This window comes from Saccopteryx leptura, chromosome 2, assembly GCF_036850995.1.
Source record: "Saccopteryx leptura isolate mSacLep1 chromosome 2, mSacLep1_pri_phased_curated, whole genome shotgun sequence".
NCBI lineage: Eukaryota > Metazoa > Chordata > Mammalia > Chiroptera > Emballonuridae > Saccopteryx > Saccopteryx leptura.
In genome coordinates, this window is record NC_089504.1 from 146012632 (window position 1) to 146036515 (window position 23884).

Below are 23884 nucleotides of genomic sequence, written 5' to 3' on the forward strand. Positions count from 1 at the left end.
TTATACACCTAAAATAACCAGAAAAAGAACAGCAAAGCCCAGAGTAAGTAGAAAGAAGGAAATAATAAAGATCAGAGTGGCCTGACCAGGCGGTGGTGAAGTGGATAGAGCTTCATTCAGACTGGGAGGCAAACAACCTAGGTTTGAAACCCTGAGGTCATTGGCTTGAGTGAGGGCTCACTCAGCTTGAGCACAAGCTCACCAGCTTGATCACGGGGTCACTAGCCTGAGCATGGGATCATAGACATCAGCCCATGGTCGCTGGCTTGAGCCCAAATGTTGCTAGTTCGAAGCCCAAGGTTGCTAGCTTGAGCAAGGGTTCACTTGCTTTGCTGCAGCCCCCCAATCAAGGCATATATGAGAAAGCAATCAATGAACAACTAAAGGGACTAAGGAGCCACAAGGAAGAATTTATGCTTTTCATCTCTCTCCTTTCTTATTTCTCTGTCCTTATTTGTCTCTCTCTTTGTCTCTCTCTCTCTTGCTGACACACACACACAAATCAGAGTGGAAGTAAACAACATAGAGACGAAAAAGAGTAATAAAAAAAATGATACAAAAGACCAGTGAAAACAAGACCTGGTTCTTTGAGAAGCTAAATAAAATGGACAAACCTTTAACCAGACATCATTTGGGTCTTCTCTAAGACCCAAATAAATAAAATCAGAAGTGAAGGTGGAGAAGTAACAACTGACCCCACAGAAACACTCTACAAAGGATTGTAAGAAAATATTATGAACAACTACATGCCAACCAACTGGACAACATGGGCAAAATGGACAAATTTTTAGAAATATACAATCTTTCAGAACTGGATCAGGAAGAATCAGAAAATCTGAATAGAACAATTACAACTAATGAAAGTGAAACAATAATTTAAAAAACTTCCAGCAAGCCAAAGTCCTAGACTGGATGGCTTCACAGGAGAATTTTACCAAACATTCAAAGCACTAATGCTTATTCTCCTAAAACTATTCAAGAGGAGGGAAGATTTCCCAGTTCATTTTACATGACTAGAATTATCCTACTTCCAAAACCAGATAAAGACACTAAAATGAAAGAAAATTTTAAACCAACATCCCTGGAGAATATAAAATCTTCAACAAAATATTAACAAACTGGATCCAGCAGTACATTTAAAAGATCACACATCATGATCAAGTGAGGCTTATTTTAGAAATGCAAGGCTGGTATAATATTTGCAAATCAATAAATGTGATACACCACATAAACAAAATGAAGGATAAAAATCACATGATCGTATCAATAGACGCAGAAAAAGCATTTGCTAAAATCCAGCACTCATTTATGATAAAAGTTCTCATCAAAGTGGGACTAGAGGGATCATAACTCAACATAATAAAGCATATGACATATGACAAACCAACAGCAAGTGTCGTACTTTTAGGCAAAAATGAAAAGCAATCCCCTTAAGATCAATAACAAAACGGGAGTCTCCTTTCACCGCTCTTATACAACATAGTCCTGGAAGTCATTTTGGGCAAAGCATATGAATAGACACTTCTCTCAGGAGGATATACAGATGGTCAATAGACATATGAAAAGATGCTTAACATCACTAATTAGAAGAGAGATATAAATTAAAACCACAATTAGATATTACCTCACACCCATCAGAATGGCTATCATTAATAAATCAAAAAATGACAAGTGCTGGCAAGAATATGGAGAAAAGGGAACCTTTGTGCACTGTTGGTAGGAGTGCAGATTGGTGCAGCCACTTTGGAAAACAGTATGGAATGTCATAAAAAAATTAAAAATGAAACTGTTTTTTGACCCAGTGAATCCACTTCTGGGAATATATCCGAAAAAACTCAAAACACTAAATTGAAAGAATATATGCCCCCTATGTTCATGCAGCATTATTTACAATAGCCAAGATCTGGCAGCAGCCCTAGTGCCCAACAGATGAGTGGATAAAAAAGCTGTGGGACATTTACAGAATGGACTACTACTCAGCTGTTAAAAAAGAAGACGCTTGTATTTTTGTGACAGCATGGGTGGTCATGAAGAATATTATGCTAAGTGAAATAAACCAGTCAGAGAAAGACATACCACATGATCTCACTTATATGTGCAACCTACCTAACAAAATAGAAACAGGAGCACAGATACATAGAGTAGACTGACAGCTGCAAGAGGGAAGTGGGGTTGGGGAGCTGGGTGAAAAAAGGTAAACGAATTGAGCAAAAAAACCCCAAAGAAACAAAAACTACCTTGTGCTGGCAGCGAAAGGCATGTTACTATATCATTGTACACAGGTAATTTTCAGGATGGACTCCAAACTTAAGCTATAAAACAATGTAACGTTCTGATCACGGAAATTTTAAAAGAGTTGCACACTTGAAAATTCAGAATGAATGTCATCTTGTTCACAGTTGGTAGACCCACAAACTGAGCCATAGTATGTTGTCTATCAGCACCTGCCTCTCTAGCCATTAGAATAGAGTTACTTAACAGGAACATGGTGTTTCAGCCTCACATAAAACAAGTTTTGCAGACACACAAGGTTCAGAAACACAGGCTGGAGAGTCTTCGTTTTCAAACAATGGGCAAACCATTTGACTGGGAAGTAGCACTACCTCTCTGAACACTCCGTGAACTCAGCAGGTCAGTTACCTGGCAGTTCTTCCCAGACAGTGTTAAAAGCAAAGGCTTGCATGGCGGTCTGGGGTGGCCAAGCCAAGTTGGTTGGGGTCCAGAAGAAGGGTTGGTGGGCAGCAGGCTACTCAACCTATTTAGAAATCAAAGAACCTAGTTGTGAGAAGTAGAATCTTTTTCTTTCTTTTTTCTTTCCTTTTTCCGCTGCTGCACCTCGCCCCCGCCCCTCACCTCCCCTGCGTGCTTCCCGAGCTGCTCACCCCACCAAACCACCCTCTCCTGCTTCCCCTACCAGGCGATTGTTGGGTAAACAGATGCTCATTTGTATTGAGGGGCTTCCACCCCTCACTCCCACCGGCGCGTGATTACCGAGCCACCGCCCCTCCCCCCGCGTGCTTCCCCCGCCCCTGGCTGCGCCCCCCACCCCCCACCCCAACGGCTCTGACTGGCCGCTTGCTGGGGGGGGGGGCTGGGCTGAGTTCCCGCTCTGCTAGCTTCCACCCGCTGCTGTCCGGAGCTATGACCTCGGAGGAGGCGCCGCACCTGCTCTTTCAGTCTCACGTGGCAACAGAATTCTGTCTGTCCTCCCAAGTACCTGACGATGAACAGAGTAAAAGAGAAAATGTTCGTTCTTTAAGGACATCTGGCCACATTGGATTTGACAGTTTGCCTGATCAGCTGGTCAACAGATTCATCCAGCAAGGCTTCTGCTTTAACATCCTCTGTGTTGGGGAAACTGGAATTGGAAAATCAACGCTGATTGATACATTGTTTAATACTAATTTTGAAGACTGTCAATCTCCACATTTTTACCCAAATGTTAGACTTGCAGCTCAGGCTTATGAACTCCAAGAAAGTAATGTTCAATTGAAGTTGACTATTGTGAATACAGTGGGATTTGGTGACCAAATAAACAATGAAGAGAGCTACCAGCCGATTGTTGACTACATAGACGCTCAGTTTGAGGCTTTTCTCCAAGAAGAACTGAAAATTAAGCGCTGCCTCTTCAACTACCAGGACTCCCGCATCCACGCATGCCTCTACTTCATCTCCCCGACAGGCCACTCGCTGAAGACGCTTGACCTCCTGACCATGAAGAGCCTGGACAGCAAGGTGAACATTATACCAGTGATTGCCAAAGCAGATACAATTTCTAAAACTGAACTGCAGAAGTTTAAGATCAAGATCATGAGTGAGCTGGTCAACAGTGGCGTCCAGATATACCAGTTCCCAACAGAGGATGACACTGTGGCTAAGATCAATGCTTCAATGAATGAACACCTGCCCTTTGCTGTTGTAGGAAGTAGGGAAGAGGTGAAGGTTGGAAATAAGATGGTCAAAGGGCGCCAGTACGCGTGGGGTGTTGTAGAAGTGGAAAATGAAAGCCACTGTGACGTCGTCAAGCTGAGGGAGATGCTCATCTGCACCAACATGGAGGACCTGCGGGAGCAGACGCACTGCAGGCACTACGAGCTGTACCGGCGCTGCAGGCTGCAGGAGATGGGCTACACAGACCTGGGCCCTGAGAACCAGCCACTCAGCCTTCAAGAGACCTATGAAGCCAAAAGACACGAATTCTACGAGGAATGCCAGAGGAAAGAAGAGAAAATGAAGCAGATGTTTGTGCAGCGGGTGAAGGAGAAGGAAGCCATGTTCCAGGAAGCAGAGAGGGAGATACAGGCCAAGTTTGAGCACCTCCAGAGGGTTCACAATGAAGAGAGAATGAAGCTTGAAGAGAAGAGAAGGCTTTTGGAAGAAGAAATTATGTCTTTCTCTAAAGATAAAGCCACCTCCGAGATCTACCAGAACCAGACCTTTATGGCAGTGGGCAGCAACCTGAAGAAGGACAAGGACCGTAAGCTCCCCAATTGTATCTAAAACAAAGGTTCTAGATCACAGAAGGTCATCAAAAGCAAAAGTTATTAAAATGCTAGAAGTCTGCTGTGATTTTCTTGCTGTTTTTATTTGCTCTAGCCCTTATTCTGTATGTGGTCAGTGACTACAGTTACTGCGGTCTCTGGAAACCACTTTTAAGTGTAAGGTCAATGCCTAAGCCAGAGGTAAGCACTTCCACCCCACTGCTGCTCCTGTGCGGGTTGTCACGGGTCTAGCCCATTGCCCCTGCTGCTCACTTCCCATCCCTGCAGAGCGTCACACACACCACAGGGCAGCGTTTGCACCCCAGGAAACACACTGCATATCCACATTCCCCTCGCTTATTGCATTTATACTCTAAGATGAGCCCTTTTTGTACAAACAAAGGATGAAATTTGGGGAATGTGTTTTAAGATGTATTATGTACCTGAAACTCTGACCTCTCAATAATCTTCTAGAACTTTTTAATTTTTGATTTCCAGTTGGTAATGTGATCCTAGGTGTCCATATCAAATTTTTTATGACACGGCGGCCTTCCATGCTTCCGCATGCCTTCTTGTGGTTGATATGTAGTATTCTGATGGAACAAAGTATGCTTAAAAGTAAAAGCACCCAGGTGTACAGACTCTATTCTAGTGACAAGTAGTTTTAAACACAGGTGTTATCACAGTATTTGTATTAGGATGTGTTACATACCTGTTGCTTAGAACCCTGTCTTACAGGGACAGAAATAATAAGACTGGCTTATCTTACTAAAAATATTTCTTAAAAATAGCTATGAACATGTGAATATTAAAGATATAAAAATTTAAATAATTCATCTCAAAATAAAGGGATCATTGAATTCAGTGCCTTAGTATTCTCAGAACAATTAATTTAATGGTTGTAGGTATATAATCTTTTTTACTTTTTGTACTTAGCTTAAATAAAACTGACATTATACTCTTGACAAATAAAATATATCTGCATTCTTACTAATATGTGTTTACATTAACTTTTTTTTTTTTTTTTGTATTTTTCTGAAGCTGGAAACGAGGAGAGACAGTCAGACAGACTCCTGCATGCGCCCGACTGGGATCCACCCGGCACGCCCACCAGGGGCGAAGCTCTGCCCACCAGGGGGCGATGCTCTGCCCCTCCGGGGTGTCGCTCTGTTGCGACCAGAGCTACTCTAGCGCCCGGGGCAGAGGCCAAGGAGCCATCCCCAGCGCCCGGGCCATCTTTGCTCCAATGGAGCCTTGGCTGCGGGAGGGGAAGAGAGAGACAGAGAGGAAGGAGGAGGGGGGGGTGGAGAAGCAAATGGGCGTTTCTCCTATATGTACATTAACTTTTTATAAACTGTCATCTTAAAAACATTTTATCAAAGTTCATTCAATTTTATGTTTGAATTATTTTAAAACAGGTATATTACAAGTATTTTTCAGACAACAAAATGTTTAACAGCCTATGTTAGTCTCTGAACAGTGTTTTTTGTTTACTTTTTACAAAGTTGTGTAAGTTGCAAATAAAACCTTTCTTTTTCTAGCACACAAAAAAAACTTTCTAGTTTGATATAGTCCATTTGTTTATACCAGTGGTAGTCAACCTGGTCCCTACCTCCCATTAGTGGGCATTCTAGCTTTCATGGTGGGCGGTAGCGGAGCAACCAAAGTATAAATAAAAAGATAGATTTAACTATAGTAAGTTGTTTTATAAAGATTTATTTTGCCAAAGTTAGAGAAAATCTGATCTAAAGTACTTGGTAAGTAATTATCATGATATGCTTTAACTTGCTATAACTCTGCCTTATAAATTTTATAAAGTGAAGTTACTTCCCTACTTTATAAATCACCATTACTGTGGAACTGGTGGGCGGTTAGAAAATTTTACTACTAACAGAGATACAAAAGTGGGCGGTAGGTATAAAAAGGTTGACTACCCGTGGTTTATACTTTCCTTTGTTTCCCTTGCTGAGGAGATATATCTGTAAAAATATTGCTAGAAGAAATACTGAGATTTTACTGCCTATGTTTCCTTCTAGGATTTTTATGGTTACGCACTTACATTTAAGTCTATAATCCATTTTGAGTTTATTCTTGTGTATGGTTTAAGTTGGTGGTCTAGTTTATTTGTTTATATGTATCTGCCCAACTTTCCCAGCACCATTTATTGAAGAAACTCTCTTTATCCTGTTGTATGTTCTTGCCTCTTTTGTCAAATTTTAATTGACCATAAAAGTGTGGGTTTATTTCTAGGCTTTCTATTTTGTTCCATTGATTTGGATGCCTGGTCTTAATGCAATACCATGCTATTTTGATTACTATGGCCTTGTCATAGTTTGATATTAAGTAGTGTGATACCTCCAATTTTGTTCTTTCTCAAGATTGCTGAGGCTATTCAGGGTCATTTGTGGTTCTATATAAACTTTTGGAGTAATTGTTCTAGATCTGTGAAATATGCCATTGGTAAATTGAGTTGAATCTATACATTGCTTTGGATAGTATGGATACTTAAATAATGTTAATTCTTCCTACCCATACATGTAGTATATGTTTTTACTTATTTGTACCTTCTTCAATTTGTGCCAATTTTTTTTCTTCAGTACCCTATAATTTTCCAAGTATAGATTTTTTACCTCCTTGGTTAAATTTTTTACCTCCTTAGGTACCTTATTTTTGTTGTTGTTGAGATAGTAAGTGGGATTGTTTTCTTAACTTCTCTCTCTGATAGTTTATTATTGGTGTGTAAAAATGCTACAGATTTCTATATATTAATTTTGCGTCCTGCTACTTTGCCAAATTTTAATTCATTTGCTAATTCTGTTAGATTTTTCGTGGAGTGTTTAGGGTTTTCTATATATCATGTCATCTGTAAATAATAGTTTTACTTCTTATTTTCAGTTTGGATGTCTTTTATTTCTTCTTTTGGTCTGATTTGTGGCTAGAACTTTCACTACTATGTTGAATAAGAGTGGTAAAAGTGGACATTCCTGTCTTGTTCCTGATCTTAAGGGAAATACTTTTAGTGTTTTGCCTACTGAGCATGATGTTTGTTGTAGGTTTTTCTTATATGTGCTTTAATATGTTGAGTTATAATCCCTCTATCTCCTTTTTTTTTTTTCATTTTTCCAAACCTGGAAACGGGGAGACAGTCAGACAGACTCCCACATGCACCTGACCGGGATCCACCCAGCATGCCCACCAGGGGGCGATGCTCTGCCCCTCTGGGGCGTCACTCTGTTGCATCCAGAGCCATCCTAGCGCCTGAGGCAGAGGCCACAGAGCCATCCTCGGCACCTGGGCTATCTTTGCTCCAATGGAGCCTCGGCTGCGGGAGGGGAAGAGAGAGACAGAGAGGAAGGAGAGGGGGAGGGGTGGAAAAGCAGATGGGTGCTTCTCCTATGTGCCCTGGCCGGGAATCGAACCTGGGACTCCTGCACGTCAGGCCGATGCTGTACCACTGAGCCAACCAGGCAGGGCCTATCTCCATTTTGATGAAAGCTTTTATCATAAATGGGTGCTGGATTTTTATCAAATGCTTTTTCTGCATCTATTGATATGACTGTGTGATTTTTATCCTTCATTTTGTTTATGTGATGTATCACATTTTTTTGATTTGCAAATATTGTACAAACCTTGCATTCCTAAAATACATTGCATTTGATCATGGTTTATAATTTTTTTAAATGTACTGCTGGATCTGGTTTGCTAATATTTTGTTGAGGATTTTAGCATCTATGTTCATCAAAAATATTGGCCTACAATTTTCTTTCTTTGCAGTGTCTTTATCTGGTTTTGGAATTAGGTTAATGCTGGCCTTATAAAATGAGCTTTGAAGTCTTCCTTCCTCCTGAAAATTTTAGAACAGTTTGAGGATAGGTATTATTTCTTCTTCAAATATTTGGTAAAATTCACTTGTGAAACCATTAGGTCCAGGTCATTTGTTTGCTGGGAGGTTTTTCTTTTTTTATTGTTTCACTTTCATTAGTTGTAATTGGTGTATTCAGATTTTCTGATTATTCTTTATTTAGTTTTAGAAGATTGTATGTTTCTAGAAATTTATCCATTTCACCCATGTTTCCTCTGCAGAACTGGGACTTATAAAACAGACCAAGGCCGTGGGAGGGGCACTAGCCTGCAGAGGGGAGGAAGCTTCACGCCTCTCCCTAGCCCTGCAGCCGCACTGCCAGAACCCCTCCTGGGAGGCTCCAGTGGGGTTATGCCAAAGGTCTCTGCTCTAAGTTGCACCCCCATTCCCCATTCCTTCCCTGAACTGAGTTGAGCAGGATAGGGCCAACGGGATTTTAGAATGTGGATCAAGGCAGCCCTCCACTGGGTGGTATAGGCCTGTGGAGGGGAGTAAGATGCATACCTCACCTTGGCTCTGAAGCCATGTCATAGAATGGCATTTATCTCGACTCATGTCTAAAATGGCTTCTAGGCCTTGGTTAGTGCATCATCCTGATTCACCAAGGTTGCGGGTTCAATCCCCAGTCAGGGCACATACAACCACATATAAGAATCAATCAATGAATGCATAAATAAGTGGAACAACAAATTGTTCCACTTACAAATAGTTTCTCCCTCCCCCCATTCATCTCTCTCTAAAAATCAGTAATTTTTCTCAAAAGAGAGAAAAATAAAAAAAAATTGTATGCATAAAGAAAATAAAAGTAAAGATTACAACATCTCTGCTAAAGCAAAGAATGAAATACATATGGCTTAAGGTTTCCAACTTAAAGGAAAGCTAGTCATAATCACAGAATACATAGTTAGAAAGAAAAATATCTAAGTAATTAGGATGAAGCTAATAGATACAGAGGACTGGCAAACACAATTCATCAATTTTCATTATACTTCCACCATCTGAAATTTCTGTGCAAATTATGATTATAAATTTTTTTTTAAATTTCATAAATTTAAAATATATAAAACAAAGATGAACAGAAATCTTGAGGCAGGGGTGATTATGTTCATCTTTGACAACAAATACTTTATCAATATTAGATACTATAAGATATAAACTATATTATTTATACCATAGTATAAATATAGTATAAACTATAACACATATACTATTTGCAATATTTGTCTCATGTAAATTACTATATATATATATATATATATATATATTTTTTTATTTTTTGTGTATTTTTCCGAAGCCAGAAACAGGGAGGCAGTCAGACAGACTCCCGCATGCGCCTGACCGAGATCCACCCGGCACGCCCACCAGAGGGTGATGCTCTGCCCATCCCGGGTGTTGCTCTGTTGCGACCAGAGCCACTCTAGCACCTGAGGCAGAGGCCACTGAGCCATCCTCAGTGCCCGGGCCAACTTTGCTCCAATGGAGCCTTGGCTGCAGGAGGGGAAGAGAGAGACAGAGAGGAAGGAGAGGGGGAGGGGTGGAGAAGCAGATGGGCACTTCTCCTGTGTGCCCTGGCCAGGAATCAAACCCGGGACTCCTGCACGCCAGGCCGATGCTCTACCACTGAGCCAACTGGCCAGGGCCTATATTTTTTAACAATGTATCTTTTTCATAGTCTGCCTCTCCTCCCCATTAAGTGAGTTTCATGTGGGCAGGAATTTTCATCTGTTTTCTTCACTACTGTATCTTCAATGTCGAGTGAAGTGTCTGGCACACAGTAGTCACTTTAGTAAATATTTATTAAATACACAAATGACAAAATAAAAAGTGAATACAACTTAATATCATCTGATTAGTTACTATTCTTACCTTTTAAAGTTATTTAAAACCTTGGGGTTTCAAGTACATGATAATTGAAATTTGAGGATTCATTTGTAGTTAGGTATCTGTAGGGAGATAATTCTACAAATTCCTGGCATCTTTGCTTCTTTGAAGCTTGGGAGCATCTGGACTTCCTGATTTGCTGTATCTGTGCTACAAAGCACTGACATCTGCTCATAGCTGGCATCAGAGAGATGGGAAGTATAAGTCATTTGTAAGGAAATGTCATAAGATCAAGTCTCAGTCTATGGTTTTGCCATGTAGGCGTCTAGTGGCTTCTAATATCTTGGCTAACATCTTAGAACGTCATTGCACTTGCTTAATGCAGTGGGACTGGAGGCAAAGTGGAAATGTGAACTTACTTTGATAGAGCACCACAATTTTCCAGGCAAGTTATCGATAATGCATATAAAACACTCAGCATAGTGTCTGCTACACAGTTAGAGTGCAATACATTTTAGTTTTCTGTGTTATCATCATAGTTCCCATCATCTCTCTCCTTGAGTAGTCACCTAACAATTTTTTCTTCCTCCCATTTTTATTCCCTTCCAATCTCTTCTTCACATCTATACCAACAAACCAACATGATTTCTGGTAACACAAAATCTGACCATAGTTTAAAAATCAGATAGAGTCTCTTTGATGGCAGAATAAAGACCAACATGTTAATTATCTACAAGCCCTCCTAGTTTGGCCCCTACCTGCCTCTAAAGCCTCATCTCACTCTAAGCTCTCACTGGCCTCTGAGCTCTAAGCAAATTGCCATTCTTTTCATTCCTTAAATGTGCCCTATTGCCCCCATCACAGGCTCTGGGCACATACAGTTTCCTCTGCACAGAACACCCTCCCTCCTAGCCCCACTTCACTTACTGAACTCTTAACCTTTCATTAGATTTCAGTTCAACCAATAGCTTCAATGAAGCATTTCTGACTTCCCCAAGTAGGTCAAGTTCTTTCCCCTTGACTAGCAGACAGTGTGGATGGAGGTTTTTGTAGTTGTGCAGTGCAGCAGCCCTGTATCATCTGCAGGACTGAGCAGGGTCTTACCTGTAAATCATCAGGAGGACTGTTCAGTTAGGTCTATGTCCTCCCTAAATTATGAGCTCCTTGAGGACAGATGGTAAGTCTTTTTGATCATTAAATCATAGTGCTGATCTCAACAGCAAGAGTGTGTTGGATGATGGAATGTGTTATCATTGTCACTGTCCTTCTCACTGTCATCACCATTACCATTAAATTCCCAGGTAGACACCTTTCTTATGGTCACCCCTCGAGCCCGCCTTCTCTTAAAACTAGCTCCAACTAAACTAGTGCACCTGTGATCATAGCACTTCTATGTAGAGGTGGGAAAAAGTAGGTCTACAGTTGCAATATAAATAAATAATACAATAATTAATAAATAATAATCCAAGAATAATACAAGTATTATGTTTCACATACTCACAACTGTGTACCTACTTTTGTCCACCCCATAATATTATTCCACTTCCCTTGAACCTTAACACATAACCTGAACAGGTCTCACACGCATTGTAGAATTTGGCCTGGATCTCACCAACTGGAGGTCATTTCTGCTCTCTGAATCTCTTGAATACCCCATACATTATATTAACTTGTCTATTTTCAGATTTCTCTACTTGATTTCAAATTGCTTAGAGAGAAGAGCTGGACGGCACTTATTTTGAATATGTTACAGTACCAAATACTATGTCTTAAATATAGATGGTTGAAATATTGTTTTAACTTGTAATTTCTTTCTGAATTTAGTACTTTATACAGTCTTAAGCCCTCTCCTCTAAACCTCTACTTTACCAGTATTATTTTCTTTGCTAACTGCCTTCAAGGAATCACACTTTCCTTTTATTAACACTGTAAACATAAGAGTTTCTAAATAGAGCATATATAATTTTAAGTATTTAAAAACAAAATATATATTTAAATATGTATAAATGAAACACCCTACTCCTATCACAGGTATTTCAGGTGTCGGCCGGGAGAGAAAGAGAGGAACATCAAGCTATCCTGTATGTGCCCTGACCCGGGAAGTGAACTGGCAACCTGCATGCTCCAGAATGATGCTCCAACTAACCGAGCTATCTGGCCAGGGCTTTGGAAATGTTTTTAATGTAGAAAAATTGATCAAGATGTAAAAAGTCTTGCCCTGGCTGGATAGCCTAGAGCATCATCCCTAAACAGAGATGTAGCTGGTTTGTTCCCCGGTCAGGGCACATACAGGAAAAGATTGATGTTCTTGTCTCTTTCTCCCTTCCTTTCTCACTAAAATAGATAAATTAAAAAAAAAAAAAAGATATAGTCTTAAAGATAAAAAAAAGAGGGTTAAGAGAAATAATATATAATGCCTTACATGTAATGTGAGTACCACAGTGAAGTCATAAGAGGGTTATTCCACTCTTTTACTTCTAGACCTTGATTTGATTTTATTCAAAATTTAGAGATGTGTGTCTGTTTTAACTAAGGTGTAACATTACACAGTTCCGAAAGGAATTATAACATTTAAATTGGAGCCAGCAAAAACCTCTCAGGAGGCCCTGGCCAGTTGGCTCAGTGGTAGAGCGTTGGCCTGGCGTGCAGAAGTCCCGGGTTCGATTCCTGGCCAGGGCACACAGGAGAAGCACCCATCTGCTTCTCCATCCCTCCCCCTCTCCTTCCTCTCTGTCTCTTTCTTCCCTCCCGCAGCTGAGGCTCCACTGGAGCAAAGATGGCCCGGGTGCTGGGGATGGCTCCTTGGCCTCTGCCCCAGGTGCTAGAGTGGCTCTGGTCGCGGCAGAGCCACGCCCCAGAGGGGCAGAGCATCGCCCCCTGATGGGCAGAGCGTTGCCCCTGGTGGGCGTGCCGGGTGGATCCCGGTCGGGCGCATGCGGGAGTCTGTCTGACTGTCTCTCCCCGTTTCCAGCTTCAGAAAAATACAGAAAAAAAAAAGAAAAAAGAAAAAAAAAAACCTCTCAGGAGACAGTAGGCAAAAGAGCCACCTCCAACAAAATTGCAAAGGGAAACAGATTTTCAGCCTTGGCTGTTTAGCTCAGTCAGTTAGGGCATCATCCTGAAACACCAAGGTTGTGGATTTGACCCCTGGTCAGAGCACATATGGGAAGTGACAAAAGAATGCATAACTAAGTGGAACAGCTCGTGAATGTGTCTCTCTCTTTCTCTCTCTCTCAAATCAATTGATTTAAACAAACAAATAAATAAAAACAACAACAAAACCTTTCCCCTGGCTTGAATTCAAGATAAATGTCTTAAGGATGGTCAGTTTTTATATCTCCTGAATTCATTCATAACTTAGTAAGGCCTTTCTCAGAGGCATGGTTTTAATTGTTTGTTTTTATTACCTTACTCAATACAGGGATGATGCTCAGAAAACCCAGAGAAATGGATTTTGATATTTCATTTTATTTATCACGCTAAAAATGCCACAGCCTTTAAGCCAGCTTTTGGCAAGGGCTAGATCAAAATCATTCCCAATTTTAATTTTATGATTAGTTCTTGAAATGCTATTATTTTGCTTTGTGATTAAGGAGAGAACATATTGCTTTAGATTTCAAGCATATGGGCAGCTAAATTGATAAATTTTAGTAAAAAGCCAGAAGTTTGTATTAGCTCACCGAGTTCACTTCCTCTTGCAGGTGTACCATGTGATCACTACAGTTAAGATCAGCTACCTCTAATCAGAATAAAATAAGACTAAAATAATTAGCATGATTATTTACTAATGAACAATAGCAGCTTACAAATTAGTTTAGTAATTATTTAAATCTATTAAATATGTGTTAATTGAAAAATTATCACATGCAATATGATACATACAGGGGTTAGCAAAAGTAGGTTTGAAGTTGTAAATACATAAAAGTTTATTCCTGTATTATTATTTACTAATGATTGTATAATTTATTTGTATTACAATCATAAACCTACTTTCACCCACTTGGTAAGGAATGATTTAATGATTTCTCTTTTTTCTGTGCCTAGTGATGTTAGTGACAGAATCAGAATCAGAATCAAAAAGAACTTCCGAGATCATATAATTTAACCATATGTTTCAAGTGGAATCAGATTTTATTTTTAAATAATTTCAACGTAGCAAAAGATCTATGTTTATTTAATAACTCTAGATTAAAAAAAAATTCACCCAGTAGTTGGAAGAAATTTCAGGGGAAGTCCTTCGTGATTCTAGCCTTCCTTCATTTTATATACCACAGAACGAATCCTCTTGATGGCCACCAGTCTACTGCTAAACTAGTACAACCCTTTGGATCTAAAACGATCATTTTTATGATGCTGTAAAAGTTAGTGTAAATTTTGAATCTGTGTGTTTGACTGCAGGACCTAGATGGAGTGGACAGTAACTCATGCACAGCGCACCCTATAGGGACTGATAAGTACCATAGCCACATCAGTCTCATAAAGCCTCCTATGTGGGGCATCCTGAGGCATCAGGAAGAAGTGCCTGAGTCATAAAGGCTTTGGGAACCTGCTGATGCAAGTGTCTTCTTTCTCCCGACCTGCTCTCCAGCGGCCCCTCAGTATACCAAGAGACGCTCCTAGCTCCAAGGGGACATCTTGGAGGGCACTCTGCCTCAGAGATCTTCCTTTTTGCACCACAAGACAATGAAGGTGACATTAAAGTAGTGAGTGTGTTAGCTATGTAATTATGTACGTGTGTTTCCTACCATTGAGCAAAACCAAAGAAAAATAATCTGAGCCTAAGTAACAATCATCATTTATATGCTTTCTTTCTTTTGCTTTATTGTGTGTGTGTGTGTGCATAACATAAAATTTTCTGTTTTAACTATTTTAAGTATACAATTCAGTGACATTAATTACATCCACAATGTTGTGCACCAACATCACTATCAGTTTCCAGAATGTTTCATTACCCAGACAGAAACTCTGTGCTCATAATGCAATGACTCCATTTCTCTTGCCCCTCACTCTTTGGTAGGATGCATCTAAGCAACTTTCTTTCTCTGTGCTTTTGTCCAGTTAATTTTAATAGTACTAGTCCACATTTACTTAGCACAAAGTTTGTGCCAGGAACTGTGCTAAGTGTTTTGCATGAATTAGCTCAAGCAATATTCATGACCATTATAAGGCTACCACCACTAAGTCCTTCTCACAGAGGGAGGAAACAGATTACGGAAGAGGCAGTCACTCAGTGTCAGAGTCTGAGTCGGGCAGGGAGAGTAAACTCCCGTGTCTTGACTCTGAAGTTCACACCACGATGGTGGTCTGCCTATGTTCTGAAAACTCCTTCTGAGTTCTGACCTCATGTTTCAGTTTATGTTCATTCCTCTCAGTTAGTTCAGTGAAAAAACAACTGCTGGAAACCAAAATACTCCTTTATGGCATTTAAATTCATAGAGAAGGATGGAAAAGTTTGCTTCAAAAGAGTTTTCAAGTCCAAAGAAGCACTGTTTTTAGGTAATGCTTACTGAAAGTACATCCTTTAAAGTTTCTCTTAAGTATTAGTCTTGATTTTGCTTGTAACAACAAAAAACCCAAATTTCTCCACCAGAATGCCCGAGTTGTCCTCCCAGAAACTGTACACAGACCCATTCTTATGCCTGAAGTTGCCAGCTTGCTCCAACCTATTAACCAGAATGCCCGAGTTGTCCTCCCAGAAACTGTACACAGACCCATTCTTATGCCTGAAGTTGCCAGCTTGCTCCAACCTATTATATACATATTTTTCCTAGTGAGTGGTTATCTGTTACCAAATGATTGGCATTAAGCTTCAGTCTCATTTTATTCATATGCCAGGCCCATCTAAGAAAATATCCTGCCTCTCCACTGTCACGCTCCCTTCACTGAGTCACATTAACGCCCATCCAAGTCATCTTAGTTTAAAATACACACACCCTAATCCTATCTAAAGTAAGTATTGTTTATTCATTTTTGCACATGTCAGTAGCCAAATATCTCGGAACCAGGTTGAGAGCTATTCTTAGTAAGTCATTAATTAGACGTATAGTTGCTTCCCCAATCAACAAAGTACATCTGCTCTCTTCCCACACACGTCTCATTACAGCCAATATCATCACTTATTAGGAAAGATGACATACTGCATTTTCATGTCCCTGGGAATGACACACGTACACATTTTCCATAGTACAGCCTAGGCTCTTCACTTCAGAGATATAGGCCACATAGGTACTATCTTGCTTACAGCACTAAATAATTTCCTTTCTCAGCAGAATTTTTTAAGTTGCCTATTTATGACTGTCATAAGAGTTATCTCCTTTATCTAGATTTAACCTACATTATTTTTTAGTCATAAAGGCAATTCCATGATTCAATTTCCAGAAAGCACTGAACAAAGCTCCATACGATTTTAAGATAATGCCCTTGTGCTTTAAGATTGATACCAATATAAGGTAATTTAAGGGAAGTAGAATAAAATTAGCACAAATATGGTTATTGAGAGGAAAGCAAGAATACTTCTGGTTGGAAAAATCAAGGAGAGTTCCACAGAAGGGTGACATGTGGCTGGTAAATGGAGACAGGGTTCTGAGTCCTCATGTGGGTCTAGGTATAACTATTTAAATTGAGAGCCTACCCTATGCCTTTTATGTGGCCGTGGACACATCATTTAACCTCCTTAGAATCAGTTTTTTATAATGATCATGTTACTTTTATGATTAAAATGAGTTAATAAATGTAAAGCAATTACCACAATGTTTGGCATATGGTAAATTTTCAATAATGAGCAGTTGATGTGTCAGAAAAATTTTAAAGGCTATTGAAAATAATAATTAAAGGTGTTATTATGTTACTAGGAGAATGGCATGTGTCATAACAGAGGGAAAAGTCTTGGTTTAAGAAAATAATGTCGATGACCTCCTTGGGCATGAAAGGGTGATATTCCCTAGCCTCCCCCTTCCTCCCAGAACATGGGGAAGGAGGGAGAGAGGAGAGAGGGGAAAAAGGAGGAAGAGAGAGAGAGAGAGAGAGAAAGAGAGAAATATAAAAGTTGGAAATTGAGAGCTGTAAGGGTCTCAGGAAAAAGAATAGTCTAGAGAGAACAGAAGTATGCCAGGGCCTTAAGGAGGAGATGAGAAGCCGGTAAGAATGAACTCTATACAGGGGTGGAATCTGTGAGACCACAGCCTATGTAATTTTGAAGTCCCCTGAAGGAAAAAGTATTACCAGAATATATAACTAGTGCAGATTTTACAACAGATGATTAGGTGAGCACACGTCAGGGCTCCTTCTAAGACCATGAAAAAGAGGCATGGTCAGATGGGTTAGCGTAAAATCTTCAACTTCAATAGAAAAACCTTCCTCTGTGGCAAAAAATAAACAACACATTTTTTTTTAATAGTGGAATCTTTATTTAACTTTAGTTGTTGATGTTGTTGTTTTTGTCTTTGCCTTATTCCTCCTTAGTCCCCTCCACTGTCGTCAAGTATCTGGCTAAGATTCTGCTAGACAGCACCTGTACTATACAGCCTTGAGGGCAATGAGGGAAATAAAAGGCGACAGGCGGTTGGTCGGGCCGAGAGGGTCCAATGTGAGAAAGTTCAGCGCGCGGAAGCAGGGGCAGCAGAGTGCAGCAGGTCCAAGTGGAAATAAGGGTGGCTCTGGGGGTGCGGGAGTTAAGCTGCAGGAGGGGTCTGGGCAGGATGACCCCCTTCTGAAGATGAGGGTGGTCAAGTTTCACATAGAAGGTAGTGTTAAAAAAGAAAAGAGATGGTCAAGTATGTAATTTGTCTTCACACTCAGGAGATGAGAAAAAGAACATGCAGACAAGGCAGTTGGATAGGCCGAGGAGGTGGCGGCAGTGGAGCGCACGTGGGGGTAGCCCAGGTTGGGAGTCCAGTGTGGTGCTCTACAGACGGGCTGTGGGTTAAAGCTGTCCTGTGCTGAACTCCAGGCTCTTCAATTTGATAGCCTTGCCGCCCTGGGCAATGTACCTACTTCTCAATTTTTCCCTCCAAAAACATGTTAAAACACACACTACACACGGTTCTTGCAATACAATGTAACCTGGAGAAAATGTCATGCCAAGGAAACCAAAGGGGGGTGCTGGAATGAATCTGAGCACTCCGAAGAAAGGTCAGACACACCGAACACTTTGGAAATAGTCGTCAGGAAGCTCTATTTGATTGTTCAGAGAGACATTCCAGTAGAGGGGCGAGGTCCAACGTAAATGAGTACAAGTCTAGGACAAATGTTTCCCTTTCACCTGCCTTTCAAGAATGTCAACTTGAAGATAAAAATGTGATCTCAGATAATATATTGTGGATATTTATGAATAATTCCAACAAAATTAACAATTCTCTCCATTCTGTTCCTGTGCAAGCTAAAATTAGTTGATTGATACTTGATTTTGGACACTTACTAAATCTTGCCTCTCAGTTTAGGATACAAAATTATCTGTGGAACAGTCAGTATCCTTTGGTTTGTAATTAAGCTTTTGTAATTAAGTTTTATGATTTATGGAAAGAATCCCCTTCCCATCTTTCACTAAGTATAGGTTTGACATCTTGTAATAGGGAACTTACTCTTGCCTGTGCAGGACTATTTATAGACCTCTCTGTTTTAATTAATTTCTTTTAGTTATAGTCAAAACCCAGAAGATCATAAGTAGTAAACTGTCGTGTGTAGAGTGCATTAGACTAAATTGTCTGATTTTCAAGCAAAAAGAAATAGAATTGCAGTCAACACATTTTATTATACTTGAATAAAAAATGTTTAAAAATGATAAAAAGTAGTAAGAATACATTCCACTTTATATAAAAAAGACAAAGCCACGGTTACTTTTAAGACTAGAATTGAGTCTTTTATAATCCAAAGAAACAAACACGCCTCAATGAATGGTTTATATTTAAACAGCCACTCAAGGCAAATAAAAGCACACCTCAAGTGTGTTTTTAGAAAAAAACTAAAAATATCAGAGAGTTCCTTTAACTTGTTTTGTACTTTGATTACACAAGAAGTCCAAGTTCACTCTTATTCAGTCTTATAATATCTTTAGACATGAGTACAGAAAAAATTGGCAATAAAACCCCTAACACTTGAGTACATGCTTTTCACACATCAGTTGTCTGGTTGCCGCCTAGGTCCCACCAGTAGGAGTTTATCGTGAAGCCTCTTCCTGAAAATTATTACAACTGCTGGGATTCCAGCTCCCGAATTTATTCTTCTTGAGAGCAATTTCTTCTGGGGTTACCGAACCAGAAAAGATTAGAATGCTCAGTTTCCAGTGAAAGCCGCCCTGTTTAGGTTAGTGAGGAAGGCGGAGCATTTCTTACTCCCTATTTCCTTCGGGGTTTGGTTATATATTTAGCCAATTTTTCGCTCAATCATACCTTTGGGTGTATTGCGAAACATCTGGAGGCTCCAAGGATAGGTTTTTCTGTTTCTGGTTGAAGATCTTGTTGAGGTTTGGGGGAGATTTATCGGTATCACTTCCTACCCCGCCATTACTCTGACAGCCAGGACATGGAAACAACCAAAAAGCCCGTCAATAGACGACTGGATAAAGAAGATGTGGCACATATACACTATGGAATACTACTCAGCCATAAGAAATGATGACATCGGATCATTTACAGCAAAATGGTGGGATCTTGATAACATTATACGAAGTGAAATAAGTAAATCAGAAAAAAACAGGAACTGCATTATTCCATACGTAGGTGGGACATAAAAGTGAAACTAAGAGACATTGATAAGAGTGTGGTGGTTAGGGGGGGGGGAAGGGAGAGGGAAAGGGGGAGGGGGAGGGGGAGGGGCACAAAGAAAACTAGATAGAAGGTGACAGAGGACAATCTGACTTTGGGTGATGGGTATACAACATAATTGAAAGACAAGATAACCTGGACTTGTTGATCTTTGAATATATGTAACCTGATTTATTGATGTCGCCCCATTAAAAAAAAATAAAATTATAATTAAAGAAACCTTTAGGAAAAAAAAAAAAGATTAGTAGTTAGCAATCACTTAAAAGTATTACTATTATTTTTGTACCCACCTGTTTCTTTCCTTGTCATTTAGATAAAGCTCCCCTTTGCATTAGACAGAGATATAAACTCCCAAGAGGAAAAAAACAACAACAACAACTGCATTTCTTTCTGCATCTTCAGTAATATGTCATGTTGTGCTGTGCATGCACAAGACCTTAATAAATGTTTAGTTTAGATAGTTTGGCACCTGTATTTCACAAAGTTTGCTGTCAGTTCAAAGGCATTTAGTCACCTTTATGGTGAAGTGGAGACCAAGTATCAGAGCTGAGAGAACACAGATTATTTTAATTCATCAGTTTTAGACAAAAGTCTTTATTTCCCCACTTTACTGTTTGTACAGTCCAGAACACATCACTTAATGCTTTTGAACCTCAGTTTCCCTTCAGGTAATAATAACTATTCTGGAGGGTTATTATAGGGATTTGGGATAAGAGCATAATAATACCTAACATTTACTGAATTATTGCTGTAGATGCTTGTATGTGTTAACTAATGTAATCTTTTCAACAATGCAACAAAATAGGTATTATTATCATTCCATTCTTTTTTGTGACAAAGACAGAGATGGGTGTGGGGGGTACAGATAGAGACAGACAGACATGAAGGGAGAGAGATGAGAAACATCAATTCTTTGTTGCGGCTCCTTAGTTATTCATTGATTGCTTTCTCATATGTGCCTTGACCGGGGGGTCTACAGCAGACTGAGTGACCCCTTGTTCAAGCCAATGACCTTGGACTTCAAGCCAGTGACCTTTGGGCTCAAGCCAGTGACCATGGTGTTATGTCCATGATCCCATGCTCAAGCCAGCAACTCCACGCTCAAGCTGGTGAGCCCACGCTGAAGTCAGATGAGCCGATGCTCAAACTCAGGGTTTTGAACCTGGGTCCTCTGCACCCCCAGTCTGACACTTATTCTATTTTAAAACAAGAAAATGAAGACATAAAAATTCAGTAAGTTGTCCCAGTCCACACAGGTATATAGTAATTGGCAGAGCCTGGATTTGTATCCAGAGAGCCATCTCCCAAGCTTCTTCTTAACCATCACACCATTCTGCTTCTTCATTGTTGTAGGAAGCATTCTTAGACACAAAGTCTGAAGTAGCTACTATTATGGAAAATTATAATAAGAAGAGTCCTTGATTATCTCAATAAACCAAGGCAATCTAGATGTAGTACAAAATCCTATGGTCCTTAAGTGCTTCTAACATTTGGTCATCTAGACTCTGATTGAACATGAAGGCTGGTCCCATTTTCATATGGTTCATGTGACCAGAATATTTCTTATTTGGAGCTCAAACTTGCCTTTCAGTAAATTTACTAGTTTTGCAAACTAGAGCTATACACAATAATCTAATCCAAAATCTAAATACTAATATAACTCTTCATATATTTCAGAATAATTTAATATTACCTTTAATTTTTTTTAAAAATTTTAAATCTCTTGGTTAAACATAGTTTATTAAACTTACATATTCTTTTATATCCACCAGGGCTTTCATTTTCCAGATAACTTTTCCCTGATAACACTCCAATTTGCCAATAACCTCTTAAAATCTGTTGGCCAAAGTGAATACAATAGTCCACTATGGAATAAGAAATACAGAATTCTGTGAGCCTCTTATTTATATAGTTTTGTATACTCTGTTTCTATTAACACAGGTTGCATTTGCATTTTCTTTTAGAACTACCACATTATGCTTTTGGCTCATACTAAACTTAGAATCAACAGTCAAATAAAACATGAAACTGTTTAAGTTGGTTTTCTCTATCTTGTGCAGTTGTGTTTTTCTAACCCAAATGCAAGAATGTATTTATATTTTTATTAAAATTCACTGACTGCCTACTTTATGCACATCACGGCGCCAAGCTCTATGAGAAACAACATAATTGTAGGCTTTATCTTTACTTTCAAGAAACCCATACTCCAAGAAGGGTATAGGCAAAGAGGGCGGGGGAAAAGAATGACAACTAAAGAAGAAAGTAAAAAGGTAGGACAAAGGACACAGTGAATGTAGTCTTGAGATGTAAGAGATCAGAATTAAGAATCTAAAAATAAAATACTGGTAGAAGCAGTGTGGCCTTATTTGAGAGCGGAAAGCAAGACAACTACAAGAGGTGCTTTTAAATGTTTATTAATGTCATAATGCTATTTTGGTCTCCCTGTTCCTGCCTCTGAGCAACTTTGAATCTTGGTTCTGACTTTTGTCGTATTAGCTACCTTCCTCAATTTATGTCAGCTGCAAATTTGATTCATCTCTGATTTGACTGTATACCCACATTTGATATTTAACTTTTGTGCCACATTTTAGTTTAAATCTAAAAAAATAATACCCAGCATATATTTTATTCTCTCATAAAATAGTTCTTAGGGAAGAACCACCTATCAGTTGAAAAAAGGCTGACTGCTATGGGTCTGTTGTACCTCAGTCCCAGTGGCTTCTTCTCAAAATCTTACATGAAGAAAGAAATAAAAACTATCTATAGATGAGAGCCCTTTAGGAAGAAATACAAATTCTCTGAAATTTAGTGAAGAGAAAGCAGCAGTCACATGCCTAGCTCCATTGCTAGTAAACTCCATGAAGTTGTGCATGTTACTATTATTTCTTCCTACATTCCACCTGCTTCCATTTTTATTCTGCCACCATGAACTTCATCTCCCAGAGGGAGATTCATGAATGACCAGAGTGCATCACCGCAGGAGTCACTGAGGATCAACAAAATCAAATGCATGTTTAGAAACACAAGGCTGACTTCCTTTCCAACTGCAGTATAACCTGAAAATCTTTCTACAAACACATGGCTTAAAATAGGTATTGTTAAACTTATAACTGAGCTAATTTTTTAAAAAATAAAAATTTCTATGTGGCACAAGAAGAAGCTGAACATCTGATTTGGATTTTATGGCCCACATAGTGACAACAGAGAGGGATTGGTCCTATATAAGGTCTAAGACTCCAGCAAAAAAGCAGGATTCCTGAAGGGGTGTCTTCCAGTTTAAGTGTAGGATAGAAACATATAGACACACACTCATACAGATAAAACATCCACTAGTACAGGAAGGTTAGGAGCAGATATACTATTTTGCCTGCACTTGGGAGAGGAGAAAGAAATATTTGCTCTTAAAGAGTTCTGAGGTTCAAATTTATATCACCTGTGTGGTATACCACTTGGCAAAGAAATTAACACAAATATAAGTTGTAATACTCCTGGTATACTTACAGAAGCAAATGCAAAATTTCTCTAGAAGAAAAAGACTCAGGTTTCACAGGTTGATGAAGATAAGGTCAGACATCAAAAGTACAAAATGCATAAGGAAACACTGCGTTATGAGCAACAGTTACCAAACATAAGAAAAGGCAGATTTATTTTATTATTATTAATTTTAACTGGGCAGGTCATGGCAGGTAGTCATGGCCCAGACATATAACTTCTTTGTTGTTTTTTTTTAATTTTTAATTGATTTTAGGGAGAGATGAAGGGAGAGAGAAATTATTTATTTATTTTTTAGATAGAGACAGGAAGGGAAGAAAGGGAAGGGAAAGATGAGACGCATCAACTCATAGATGCTTCATATTAGTTTTACATTGATTGCTTCTAGTACGTTCTATGACTAGAGGGCTCAAGCTGAGCCAGTGACCCCTTGCTCAAGACACTGACCTTAGACTCACACCAGCAAC

The 23884-nt window shown here is 39.4% G+C and overlaps 1 protein-coding gene and 1 pseudogene across 4 annotated transcripts in view; one reads left to right on the forward strand and one right to left on the reverse strand.

Moving 5' to 3' along the window:
• Positions 1-23884, reverse strand: part of NELL2 (neural EGFL like 2) — a 489520-nt gene that overhangs the window by 74382 nt on the left and 391254 nt on the right. The gene's annotated exons all lie outside the window — the stretch shown is intronic.
• Positions 3142-4500, forward strand: LOC136393162 (septin-10 pseudogene; annotated as a pseudogene).